Raw genomic sequence first — 13,399 nt, forward strand, 5'->3', positions numbered from 1 at the left:
TTGTCTACTGCTAAATATAACTAATTGAAATTTAGGGGGCCCTATCTCTATGAGAAAATTTTGTGGTTTGAGTGGGCCGGTGTGACGGCACCGGTCGCACCCCCTCAAACACGCCCCTGGTCAGCCTACATCCAGTCTCTCCATCAATCCTTCTTCAAGTAGAACATGTTCTCCCCACTACTCGCAACCACCAATTCGATCTTGTAGTAGTTATACGGTGCCCACTGGTAGACCTTATCTCTGTTTGGTTTTGAACCGTCACAAATATCATCCGAAGTTATATACCCACAAAGAGTTTCTGATGTGGAATTTATTTCGCGTGACTTTGAAAATGGGATGAATAATGGCGATGCCTTGAATTGAGGCACGATATTAACTTCGTTTAGTTTAGCATCATTAACGATTCAATTGAAGTGGTTTATTCCTTTATTCCTAGTCTTGTAATCTTTGTTGTTTCCTTTCCTTGATTGAATTCTTTATTTTGTAGGCACATTTGTACGATTTTTGAGAACTTATTAAACCTCTTAATGTTACATACGACTAATAAATTTTGATTTTTCATTCAAAGACTTAACTTATGATGATGTAGCTTCTGCTTTGTGGTTTAGAATAATATACCGAGGCATGTAATTATATTGTCTGTGCCTCCACATTCTTCAAGTACAGGTGATAGACGAAGGAAAGGCAAAAACGACTAGAAATACATTTTTCTTTACCACTTCGTCTGCATATGAAAAGATAATTCTTGTAAGATGCTCAGAAAATATAATGAAAACTCAATGAGAAATTTACAAAGCAAACTGTAAAAAAATTAACACAATATGTAATTGGTTTGTTATGTGAAGTAAATAGAAAGTTATAGACTTGGTTGATGGAGGATAGAAAACAAATCGATAAAGTCGCCGCGTTATAATAGAAGGCAATACACGCCTGTCCTACTCTGAACGGTAATGAATTTAAAAAAATTGCCATGTCACATGATAAAGCTTCTTCTCATATAATAATCGCGGGGGAAAGAACATGAGAAAGCGCGTAAAAATCAAATTGGGGGAGCGATAAGCGAGGGTAAATCAAGATTTTTAGGGTTCCGAATTCTTAGAGAGATTTTAGGGTAAATCAAGCGCGTGAAAGTTCAGAAAAGAACATCTCGTATTTATGGATCAAGAAACGCCTCCTACACAACGATCGCGGGGAAACGAAGCAGATTCCACGAAGCCCTAATTATAGTATGTTTATTTCATCTGATCTTTCTTTTTAGGGTTTTATACATTGTTCGATGTTTGGTTTTAGGTTTTATATCTCGTTTATTGTTTTCTGTTTCTTGATCGATCTTTATTTCTAGGGTTTTATATATTGTCTGATGTTTGGTTTCAGGTTTTATATCTTTCTATTGTTTTTTGTTTCTTGATCGATCTTTATTTCTAGGGTTCCTACTTTGAACGAACTTAGGGTTTCGAGTTCTTTCTTAGGGTTCATCTCCTCTACTGATCAATTCTTAGGGTTTTATATACTGTATCTCGTTTCTTGCGTTTTGTTTCTTGATCGATCTTTCTTTCTAGGTTCCTGCTTTTGAAAGAACTTAGGGCTCCGAGTTCCTTCTTAGGTTTCATATCCCCTACTGATATTTTTTCAGGGTTTCATATATTGTATCCTGTTTCTTGATCAACCCAACTAATATGTCCGTCTGATGTTAATTATTATCTTAAAGATATAGAAAGGAAACTAGGGTTTCTGTTTTTGGACAAATATATATATTGTCTGATGTTTGGTTTCAGGTTTTATTTCTAGGGTTTTATATATTGTCGGTACTGTTGGTACTTGAACAATGGATAATTTTGCGGTTCCTATATTGTTTATCTTGTTTTATTTTTATGCATCTTATGAGTTTGGAAATAAAAAAGTCGCTTATCAAAATTTATAACGAGTTTTTAATAGTACTATGTTTTAAAAATCGTTGTCTATTTGTGTTGCACCCCAAAAAGAGTTTTTAGTAGGCCCATAATCTTCTACATTGTTGGTATTGTTAGTTAAACATTCGACACTCGAACCATGGTGGTTGACTGGTCTATAGCGCCATATCTACCATGAGTTGCGCGAGCGGGTGTTGTTTGCTAAGCTACTAGTACTTGAATATGGGGGTTTTTGTGGTTCCTATACTGTATTGTCTTCTTTTTCAATAAAATATTTTGAGCTTGGAAATGAAAGAGTTGTTTATTATATGAATTTTTACGGTATTGTGTTTTAAGAGATATCTACTCGTGCTAAACAAAAGGAGCTTTTGTTAGGTCCATATTCTCCTCCATTGTTGGTATTGTTAGTTAAGCTTCCGACACTCGAACCGTGGTGATTGACTGGTTAAATGCTCCATATCCACCATGAGTTGCGCAAGCGGGTGTTGTTAGCTAGGCTACTCGTACTTGAAACATGGGGGTCTTGTGGTTCCTATACGGTGTTATCTTCTTTTACAATAAACTTTTTATCAGTTTGGAAGTGAAAAAATTGCTTATTAAAATGAGTTTTTACTTGTACTGCGTTTTAAAAAGTACGGTCTCTCTGTGCTAAACAAAAGTAGTTTCTTCTCTGCCCGTATTCTCCTCCATTATTGGTAATATTAGTTAAGCTTTCAACACTCGAACCATGGTGGTTGACTGGTGTATAGCTCAGCTGATGGTACTTAAATGGGGGATTTTGGGGTTACTATGTGTCTTTTTCCAATAAAATATTTTGTGAGTGTGGCAATGAACGAGTTGTCTATTAAATGAACTTTTCGGTACCATGTTTTACAAAGTATCTAACTTGAAGGAGCTTTTGTTAGGTCCATATCGTCCTCCATTGGTAGTTAAGCTTTCGGCACTTGAACCATGGTGATTGGCTGGTTTAATGCGCCATATCCACCATGAGTTGCGCGAGCAGGTGCTGTTAGCTACACTACTGTGGGGGATTTTTTGGTTCCCATTTTGTATTATCTTGTTTTACAATCATACGTTTTATGAGTTTTAAATTGAAAAAGATGCTCGTTAAATTGAGTTTATCGGTACTAAGGTTAAAAAGGTACTCTTCATTTTTGTTTAACAAAAGGAGTTTGTACTAGGCCCCTATTTTCCACCGTTGTTGGTTTCGTTTTTTGCGCTCTCGGCAGAAACTATGGCGGTTGAAATTAATTTCACTACGAAGTTGAAAATTTTAAGTATATGTTCTACATGTAAAGTTTTAGTAGAGCTATTCTATTTTCTCTATGATATGCTGAATCTGGAGTGAAGTACACAAAGGTCGTGCTCGCTTCAAATGTCTTGCTCAGAGTAATGATTTTCTGGTTTTATTGGTCACTTAATAATACTCTTCGAGTCTTTGTTTTTATCCTTGCTTTATATGTATGATAGAGTTTGACCTTCTGCTGTTCTCTTCTCAGGTAGTGGAGATCAATGTAATTGTTGTGTTGCTTGTTAGGTTTCACTTAAGCTTTTGCAATAAGTTTTATCGCTTGTGGGGCATACTTGCCAGAATTCCTCTTCGTAAATTATTATTTTTTTCTACAATTAGGTTTCTCGTGATCTTGTGGATATCAGGTTTAGTAGATATTTATATGGTTCCCCATAGTTTGTAGTCGGTTATCTCACAAATTCTTCCGTCTGTTTTATCTCTTCTACTGATCTCTCCTCATTTCGTTTGTATTAAACTTACCATAGTCTTTTTGTAAGTGTTATTTGAGGACTCCGTTGACAACCTCTGGCACCCATTGTGGCGGCTCTCCGACAAAGTTTTTGCTTTAGCCTTCAAACAGGTATTAGGACCTTGAACTACTCTTTACTGTTAGTACATTGATACTGCTGTTCTCCATCTGAAAACATTATGGCTGTTTTAGTGAAAGTTAGAAAATTACAATGCACTAGAATACTCCTCCATTGTCATTACTGTTAGTTATGCTTTCAACACTTCAACCATGGTGATCGATTAGTTTATCGCATCATGTCTACAGTGCGAGCGGGTATTGTTAGCTAGCTATTGGTACTTGAACATGGGTGATTTTGTGGTTCCTGCATTGTATTATTTATTTAGCTAGCATTCGACACTCGAACCATGGTGGTTGACTGGTCTATAGTGCCATATCTAGCATGAGTTGCGCGGGCGGGTGTTGTTTGCCAAGCTATTGGTTCTTGAATATGGGGGTTTTCTGGTTCCAATACTGTACTCTCTTCTTTTCTAATAATATATTTTCTGAGTTTGGAAGTCGAAGGGTTGTTTATTATATGAATTTTTACGGTACCATGTTTTAAGAGGTATATACTTGTGTTAAACAAAAGGAGCTTTTGTTAGGTCCATATCCTCCTCCATTTCTGGTATTGTTAGTTAAGCTTCTGACACTTGAACCGTGGTGATTGACTGGTTCAATGCTCCATATCCACCATGAGTTGCGCGAGCGGGTGTTGTTAGCTGGCTACTGGTACTTGAATATTAAAATGTGTTTTTACTTTAAAAAGTACTATCTCTCTGTGCTAAACAAAAGGAGTTTCTTCTCGGCCCATATTCTCCTCCATTGTTCGTAATATCAGTTAAGCTTTCAACACTCGAACCCTGGTGGTTGACTGGTGTATAGCTCCATATCTACCATGAGTTGCGCGAGCGGGTGTTGTTAGCTAAGCTGTTGGTACTTGAATGGAGGGTTTTTGGGTTCGTATTTGTCTTCTATTGCAATAAAATATTTTATGACTTTGAAAATGAAAGAGTAGTTTATTAAATGAATTTTTACGGTACCATGTTTTAAAAAGTATCCAACTTGATGGAGGTTTTGTTAGGTTCATATCGTCCTCCGTTGTTGGTAATGGTAGTTAAGCTTTTGGCAGTTGAACCATGGTGATTAACTGGTTTAATGCAGCATATCCATCATGAGTTGCGGGTGCTGTTAGCTGCACTACTGGTACTTGGACAATGGGGGATTTTTTTTGTTCCTATTCTGTATAATCTTGTTTTACAATAGTACATTTGATGAGTTTGAAAATGAAAAAATTGCTTATAAAAATTGAGTTTTTGTCAGTACTAAGCTGAAAAAGGTACTATTGATTTGAAAATGTAAAGTTTTAGTAGTTAAAATTCATCTATTTTCTCTATGATATGCTGAATCTGGAGTGAAGTACACAAAGATCGTGCTCACTTCAAATGTCATTACTCAAAGTGATGGTTTTCTGGTTTTATTGGTTACCTAATAATTACTCTTCGAATCTCTGTTTTTATCGTTGCTTTATACCTATGATAGAGTTTGACTTTCTGCTGTTTTCTTCTCAGGTAGTGGAGATCAATGTAATGGTTGTGTTGCTTAGGTGGTTTCACTTGAGTTTTTGTAATAAGTTTTTTCGCTTGCAGGGACATACTTGCCAGAATTCCTCTTCCTATATTATTGTTTTTTTTTTCTACATTTATGTTTCTCCTGATCTTATGGATGTCAGGTTTAGTTACATATTTATTTAGTTTCCCATCATTTTAGTCAGTTGTACAAAATCTTTCTTTGTGTAGGCAGTTAGAATAAAGGGACATTCTTGAGGATATCAAAATCTTTCTTTGTCAAGGTTCCAAATTCTTCTGTCTGTTTTATCTCTTCTGCTGATCTCTCCTCATTGCCTACTGTGGTGCTTGATTAACACAGTGCAGGATCACATTACAGCTTCAGCTGCTTCAAGACCGAATTTATTTAGTTGTATTGGAGGGCCTCATTTGGAAGCCCGGCTCAATTGGACCAATATGATCAGGTAAGTTCTTCTTTCATTATTTCATTCCATACTGTGTTGCTGTTTTATGTTTATGTTTATGTTCATTCATTATGGGATAGACACTTTTTATAATGTTACCTTAACAAAATCATTAAACAGATGCTTTTAGGAACACTCGAGGTTGATATGGCACCTTATCTGGGACTGGGAGGAGTAGATTCAGTCATCTCATCTTTAATTTATGCATTTTGTCGGTATATTCCCCACACACTTGTGCTTATTTCTTCAAACGTAAACCCTAGACCCTATCTGAAGTGCTTCACGGTATCTTTAGATAGTCGAAAGTACTCTTTGTAGTCACTTCGTACAAGTAGACTTCATTGAACCTTTCACGGGGAAAAATCAATAAGCATGAGTTTCTGATTGCGAACGCGTGCCATAAACTGGTGTAGTAACTTGTATGAAAAGACAAAGTTTTTTGTCACGAAAGGTGCAAACTTGATTCAGTGATTTTCTCATGAGATGTTCTCATTCAGGTACATTTGTGCATTTATATGTCTTAAAAGCTTATAGATATGTTTGTTACAGTCAGGGCCATTCATGGTGAATTATAAATCACACGTGATTAAGCCAAATTTTACTTGAAGTCATGGAATCAAAGTTCCTCCCTTAACATGTGTCTGCTTTTATTACTTGAGAAAGACAAGTATCTGGCTAGCTTTCAGTGGTCTGTCGATATGCGTTTGTTCAAGAGTTACTGCCGGATTTAGGGTTTAGTTTCTCTCTTAAGCTCTCATCCCTCTAAAATGTGCCCACATTCTAAGGTGTGGTCTCGCATCAATAGTCCCAGCTCTGGACACTTTCCGAATCGATCTGGGGTTAAGTATAGTGTCCTACAAGTTACTCTTGTGATGGGTTGCTTACACACCCGACCAAGTAAATCTCATAGTTGATTTCTCGAACTTGTTCTGTTTAAAGCCTGACTTAAGCCCCGACTAAGTACTCCCATCTCTCAACATGTATGTAGACATTATGTATCTGAGATTATTGTTTTTCTTCTTTTCGGATATCTTTTTTTGAAACCTGTGAGTCCAGTTATCTTGTTTTTGCCTTGTCTGTTGCACTGAAAGGAGAAAACATCACCAATGTTGTATATGTATTACCCATCCACGTAGAGAAATTGCTTAATCTCTACTATGAAACAATAAAACACATTTCAACCCAAGGTTCTGCTGGCACAAAGAGGATTATGGATTCATATTTCATACTCTGTCATTTATTTGGTTTATGTTTATTAGACTGAGACTGAAATTGCAATTCCATCTAAAGATCATTTGTTAAATTGCGATATGCTTCTGCTGGCGAGGAAATGGATCCCGTCACACAAGATTGGCATAATGATATTTTCCGTCAGATGAATGGTTCAACCACCAGACTCAAGGACAAAGGGATAGCTTTAAAAGGTATGCTTATATTCATTTAGAAGTTTATGGTTTTCAAACATCTCCTAGTAAGACCTTAATCTCATATAGATGGTCAGATTTCCGGATCTTAACTTTGAGTCAAATGTCCTCTAAAAAGAAGTAAAACTTTAGTCTTGTTAATATGATAAAGGAAAATTAAATAAACCAATCAATCAATATAATTGAAGTAGAGACAGAGAAAAAAAAAAATGAAAGCCACAAAAAGCTCCACTGCCCATATTTATTTGTTCGTGCTTCTTAGTTGAGAAATATAACTGTGTGACAAGCTAGCCTCCAGTGACCTGCTGTTTACCCTCTGCTTGATCAAGGGTTTAGGGTCTAGTTTCTCGGAAGCTCTTATAAGCCCTCTAACATGTACGGTTAGGCAGCGGGTCTTGCATCAATGCTCTAGGTTTCGGCACTCACTCGAGTGACACGAAAGTTTTATACTCGTTCTCTCAAACTGATCTTGTCAAAGCATGGTGTAAACCTTCGACTGAGCATCAGTATCTCTCAACCAGTAAGTTAACATTATGCCAAGAGGGTCTCCTTCTCATTAAACAAAATTATTCATGAATATAATTCATCGCCATGAGATATGTTTAAACAATTAAAGAAAAGAAAAGCACAATTTCATTAGCTAGGAAAGGAATCTACCACCACTAGTACCACCACCCCTACAAAATTCCCATATCTTTGGGTATAATCATAAACAACTTTGTACAAACAAGTACAAATAATGCAATCAATTTCAAAGAAAGCAGTATTTGCACTTCGTAGTTATAGAAGGATTTACACAACTTTCGCATCGGAAGTTTGTTTTGTGGATTTGTTGCGCTAATTTTATTTTAATGCAATCAATTTCAAAGAAAGCAGTATTTGCACTTCCTATGTACGATTTGTCGCTTTAGGTAAGATATGGAATAGTTTGAATGAAGAAGTAAGAAAATATGAAGTAGGGAAATGGATCCCAAAATGGAAAAGCAAATAGGGTGATCTATTACATATGAGAGGATGGAAATGTCAAGGGACATATCCTTGCTTCCCTTTGTAAAAAAGAGCTAATATAGAGTAATAGTGGGCAATCATGATGGTTGAATAATTAGCCAAGACCATGATCCCTATTCGCCTGGTACCCCCCATGGCCCCATCTAGGTAAGAACTGGTGCAACTATTCATCTGTTCCAAAAGTCAAATACGTAGGTCTCTCTAACCTTCATATTATCTTGTTTTACAATAATATATTTGATGAGTTTGGAAATGAAAAAGTTGTTAAATTTAGTAAGCACAATTTGACTTTCTCTTTGATATGCTGAATCTGGAGTCAAGTACACAAAGATCCTGCTCTCTTCAAATGTCATTACTCAAAATGATGATTTTCTGGTTACCTAATTATAATATGACAAGACTTTGACATTCTGATGTTTTGATCTCAGGTAGTGGAGATCAATGCTTGTATGGTTACACTTACGCTTATGTAATATAAGTTATTTTCTCTCGCAGGGACAGACTTGCGAGAGTTCCCCTTCCCAAATCATTGATTTTTTTCTTCTATATTTGTGTTTTCTCGTGAGTTCATGGATGTCTGGTTTAGTAAGATATTCATATAGTTTCCCATAGTTTTAGTCAGTTATCATACGAAATCGTGCTTTGTGTAGGCAATTAGAATATATTTCTTTCCCTCTACCCCGTCGACATTGTTTTCCTATATCGTCTCAAACGTGAGATTATGAGCTTTGATTTCTTCCTATGCATTGGAGTACCCTGCTGGATCTTTGCTTGATTAACGAAGTGCATACTACAGTTGTACTGGAGAGCCTCTTAATATGTTCAGATAAGGTGGTGTTGTTTTATGTTCTTTCATTATGGGACAGTAAAAGATGCTTTTAGAAGTATCATTCCCCTAGGCTTGTGCTTATTTCTTGGACTGGGAGGAGTAGATTCAGTCTTCTCGTCTTTAATTTTAGTCGGTATATTCCCCTACGCTTGTGCTTATTTCGTCAAACTTAAAACCTATCTGAAGTGCTTTACGTTATCATTATATAGTCGAAATTACTCTTTTTGTAGTCATTTCATAATTTAGACTCCGTTGAACCTTTCTGTAGGCTAAATCAATAAACATCAGTTTCTGATTGCGAACAACGTGTGGCATAAACTGCTGAAGTAACTTATCATATACTAGCGGGACTCTTTTTTGTAGTGTCTGTGCAACCCAACTAGGGGTGCCAATTTAGTCGGAACGGGCGGACTTGGGTCCTAGAAGAGGGAGAATCTCTAGAAGTCGGTATGTGATGGGTATATAAAATGTCTCCGGAGGGTGCGCAATATGAGAAGGGTATCTTCCTTATCCCTCCCTTCTTTACACATTGATTTTACTGCTGCTGATAATGGGGTTTTTGGGATCTGCTGCCACTGTATGTATTGTCGCTTTTAACTTTTTCTTTTCTATTTGTCTCTCTCCCTCTCTCTCTCTCTCTCTCTATAGAATACAAGTTCCATTTCATCCCATCCTTCGATATAATAGAGAGAGAGAGAGAGAGAGAGAGAGAGAGAGAGAGAGGGGAGATTGTAGGTTACAACAATGAATGCCATAGATAGAAGTAATGAAATAACGTGGTCCATGCAAACAGCTGTAGAATAGGACTACTCCAAATCTACTCTTGCCTCTTATTTTCTTATTTTCTTTTTCACATGCATATGATTATATGAATATAGCTAATGAATTTCTTCTTTATATGATGCTTACCTACTACAGTGCTTCTTTCTCTCTCTACTCTCTCTCTATATGGTAGAATGGGCTATATAATAGCTACAAAGTTGTGGGCATGCATCACTAATTAATCTACTTTATCATCAATTTGAAACCTTTACTCTTAACCGACCAACACACTTTTTCTTTAGAGTGGGGTTATCAAATTTTTAGGTTTGCATGCATGTAAAATCTTAACATAAAAGTGGTAGTGGTCCATACACATACATATATTTACATATGTGAGTAGATAGATGTGTAGCTGATTTGTCTAATATATATCTTACAGATACGTGTTAAGAACTAAATTCTTTGCACTTTAATTGATTAGTTTCTCGTATTGATATAGGTTAAAAGTAAAGTTTGAGGACACTTAGCTACGAGCAAGTGAAATGATCGACTAGTCTTACTAATGCATTTGAAATAATATACTATTATTAGAGGTATTGGACCCGACCCGTTAGGATCCGGCCATGCACACGTTCAAGTTAGCACCGATTATGAGGGAGCCCACCGACCGGTCTCCACCGCCTTCCAAACACCGGTCTCCACCTCCTTCTAATTATTGTATTTCACCTCCTTCTAATTGGTGTGACGCCATGGCAGCTGAAATCAAGGCTTTGGATTCAAATAATACTTGGGCTCATGTTCCCTTACCACCAAGCAAACACCCCATTGGTTCCAAATGGGTGTATAAGATTAAGTATCTTTCAGACGGATCTATCGAACGCTATAAAACCTGTCTCGTTGCCAAAGGGTATACTCGTATCGAGGGGCTTGATTATCGTGACACTTTTGCTCCGGTCGCAAAATTAGTCATTGTCCGTGTTCTTCTCTCTCCTTGCCTTTAAGGGATGGTCTCTTCATCAATTGGATGCTAACAACGTCTTTCTCCAATGCGATCTCGATGAAGAAGTTTTTATGAAACCTCCTCCGGGATTTTCGCGAAAGGGGGAGCAACTTGTTTGTCGATTAAACAAATCCCTTTATGGTCTAAGCAAGCCTCCTGTCAGTGGTTCGCGAAATTTTCTTCACACTAATACAACATGATGACATAATCATCACTGGTACTGATGATTGATCTATTTCCAGATTCAAGTTTTTTCTTCATAAGACATTCTCTCTCGAAGGTCAAGGTCGCCTACAATATTTTTTATGTCTTGAAGTTTCACGCTCCTCTCAAGGAATTTTTCTAAGTCAGCAAAATATACCCTTGACATTATCGCCGATTCTGGCCTCATTGGTTCCAAACCTTCTCCCTTCCCCATGGAACAATAGCTGAACCTCCACAATTCCACTAAGAACCCCATTCTTGATCCATCTATTTATCGCCGCTTTATTAGTCCTCTTCTCTATTTCACGGTGGCTCGACTGGATATTACTTTTTCGATAAATTATTTGAGCCAGATTTTACAGTCACCAACTTCTTCGCATCTGGATGCCGCTCATAGGGTCCTTCGCTATCTCAAAGGTTCCCTTGACAATGGTCTTTTCCTATCTGCCAACAGTCTCATAATCGTATCTGGGTTCTGCCATTCTGATTGGGCCGGTTGCCCATTCTCCGGTCGCTCCACTACGGGCTATATTCCTTTTCTAGGGTCCAACCCTCTCTCTGGGAAATCCAATAAACAAACTACTGTCGCTCGTTCTTCCGCTGAAGCTGAATATAAAGCATTGGCTTCACTGACTTGTGAACTCCAATGGCTTCAATATCTCCTTAAAGATTTTGGTGTCCCTCACCCTACTCCTATGACAGTTCATTGTTACAACCGTGTTGCCCTCCATATTGTTGACAATCTAGTGTTTCATGAGCGCACCAAACATATTGAGATCGAATGTCACTTGGTTCGCGAGAAGATCAGGACCAAGTTAATTGCACCTCGTTTCACGCCATCGAACGAACGACTTGCTGACATATTCACCAAACCGCTTGGCGTAGATGCTTTTAAGAAGATTACTTGCAAGTTGGGTGTCGTTCTCCTTCCCTCTCCAACTTGAGGGGGAGTATTAGAGGTATTGGACCCGACCCGTTAGGGTCCGGCCATGCAAACGTCCAAGGCCATGAACCCACTATGAGGGAGCCCACCGACCGGTCTCCACCTTCTTTTAATTATTGTATTCCGCCTCCTTCTAATTATTGTATTCCACCTCCTTCTAATTATTTGTATAAGGGTTTCTAATTGTATTATATTTAGGACTCATGTATTTCTGTATATACCACATTGTAAACCAGTATCAATAAGTAAAGTTGATTGTATCTTAATTTCTCTTCTTGGTTAGCTTCTCTTTTTCGTTCTCATCTTGCTCTTGGTTGATTAGAACATTCAAGTTCTATAACTTCACATATATATAAGTTAACAAGGTAGAAAAGATTCATACATCTTAATTTTAAAGTCTTATATATATAGTAAGTGTATATCAAGAAAAAGACTAGCTAGGGTTATCAAACAATATTACAATTGTAAGAAAGTAGAGGTGGTTGAAAATGAAAACTCAGAGTTGGTATAATAATCTCAAAATGACTGAGACAAAAAAGAGTACTGTTGGCTAGTCTGAAATTAGAAGGAAACCCTTCTTTCCACTATGTGGAGTGGAATCAGCAGGAAGAGTACAAAGGCTGCTGCATTCTTCTTCTCCTAATTAATAGAAAAGTTTGGAAAGAAGGAGAGAAGTTAGATAGAGAAATATCACTAAATTAGGTCAAATAAGTCTTGTAGTTCTCATGAAACTAGCTGGTGATCAGAATAAACATAAATAGCTTAGATGAAGATAATTACAAGTGATGAGAATTTTATATCAAAAGAAAGCAGCCAGAAATGAGATCAGATAGGAGAAGCTAGCTAGGGTTTTGTTTGTTGTTGAAGTTTCTAAGTTTATGAAATCTGTGCAATTTCAGAGTACGAATTTCGTTATTACACTTTTTTCAACTCACTTGATCATTATTTATAGCTTTTGACTCGTCCCTTTTCTCCCTTTTCTGATTTACATATGCATGCCCTAGTTTATGGTCCTCATGAGTTCCTCACTAGCTAGTCACTCCCCCTTCCCTTTTTTTTTTATTTAATACTAATAATAATGAGAGGGAGAATAGGTTAACCTTTTGCAATGATTGGGGACCACCTCACTCTTATATATGCTCACAAGAAACTTTGTAAGTTCCTCTATTCAACTCTCTCACATGATATGGCATGTTGAATTCGTCAGCATTCACTCCGAACAAAATTTGTTCGATAATTCTAATCTACTAAATCACGACCATATCGACCAACATATGATTTATGTTCAAAGTCTGTCTGATTTTTCTTATTCCCTAACATTAACTTTGTATGTAAAGATGGATTATTCTCATGTAAGTTTAGCAGTCTTCTATGTTGACCATCTATCGATTTATGTCCATGGGAGGAACTATGTAATTTTCTTACACCCCCTTTACACCTTCGAAAGGAATATCATTTTTCCTTTATGATAACTATAAGATAGACCAA

This window comes from Eschscholzia californica, unplaced genomic scaffold (genome assembly GCF_041429995.1).
Source record: "Eschscholzia californica isolate CP2 unplaced genomic scaffold, dmEscCali1.0.p SCAF_6, whole genome shotgun sequence".
Lineage (NCBI taxonomy): Eukaryota > Viridiplantae > Streptophyta > Magnoliopsida > Ranunculales > Papaveraceae > Eschscholzia > Eschscholzia californica.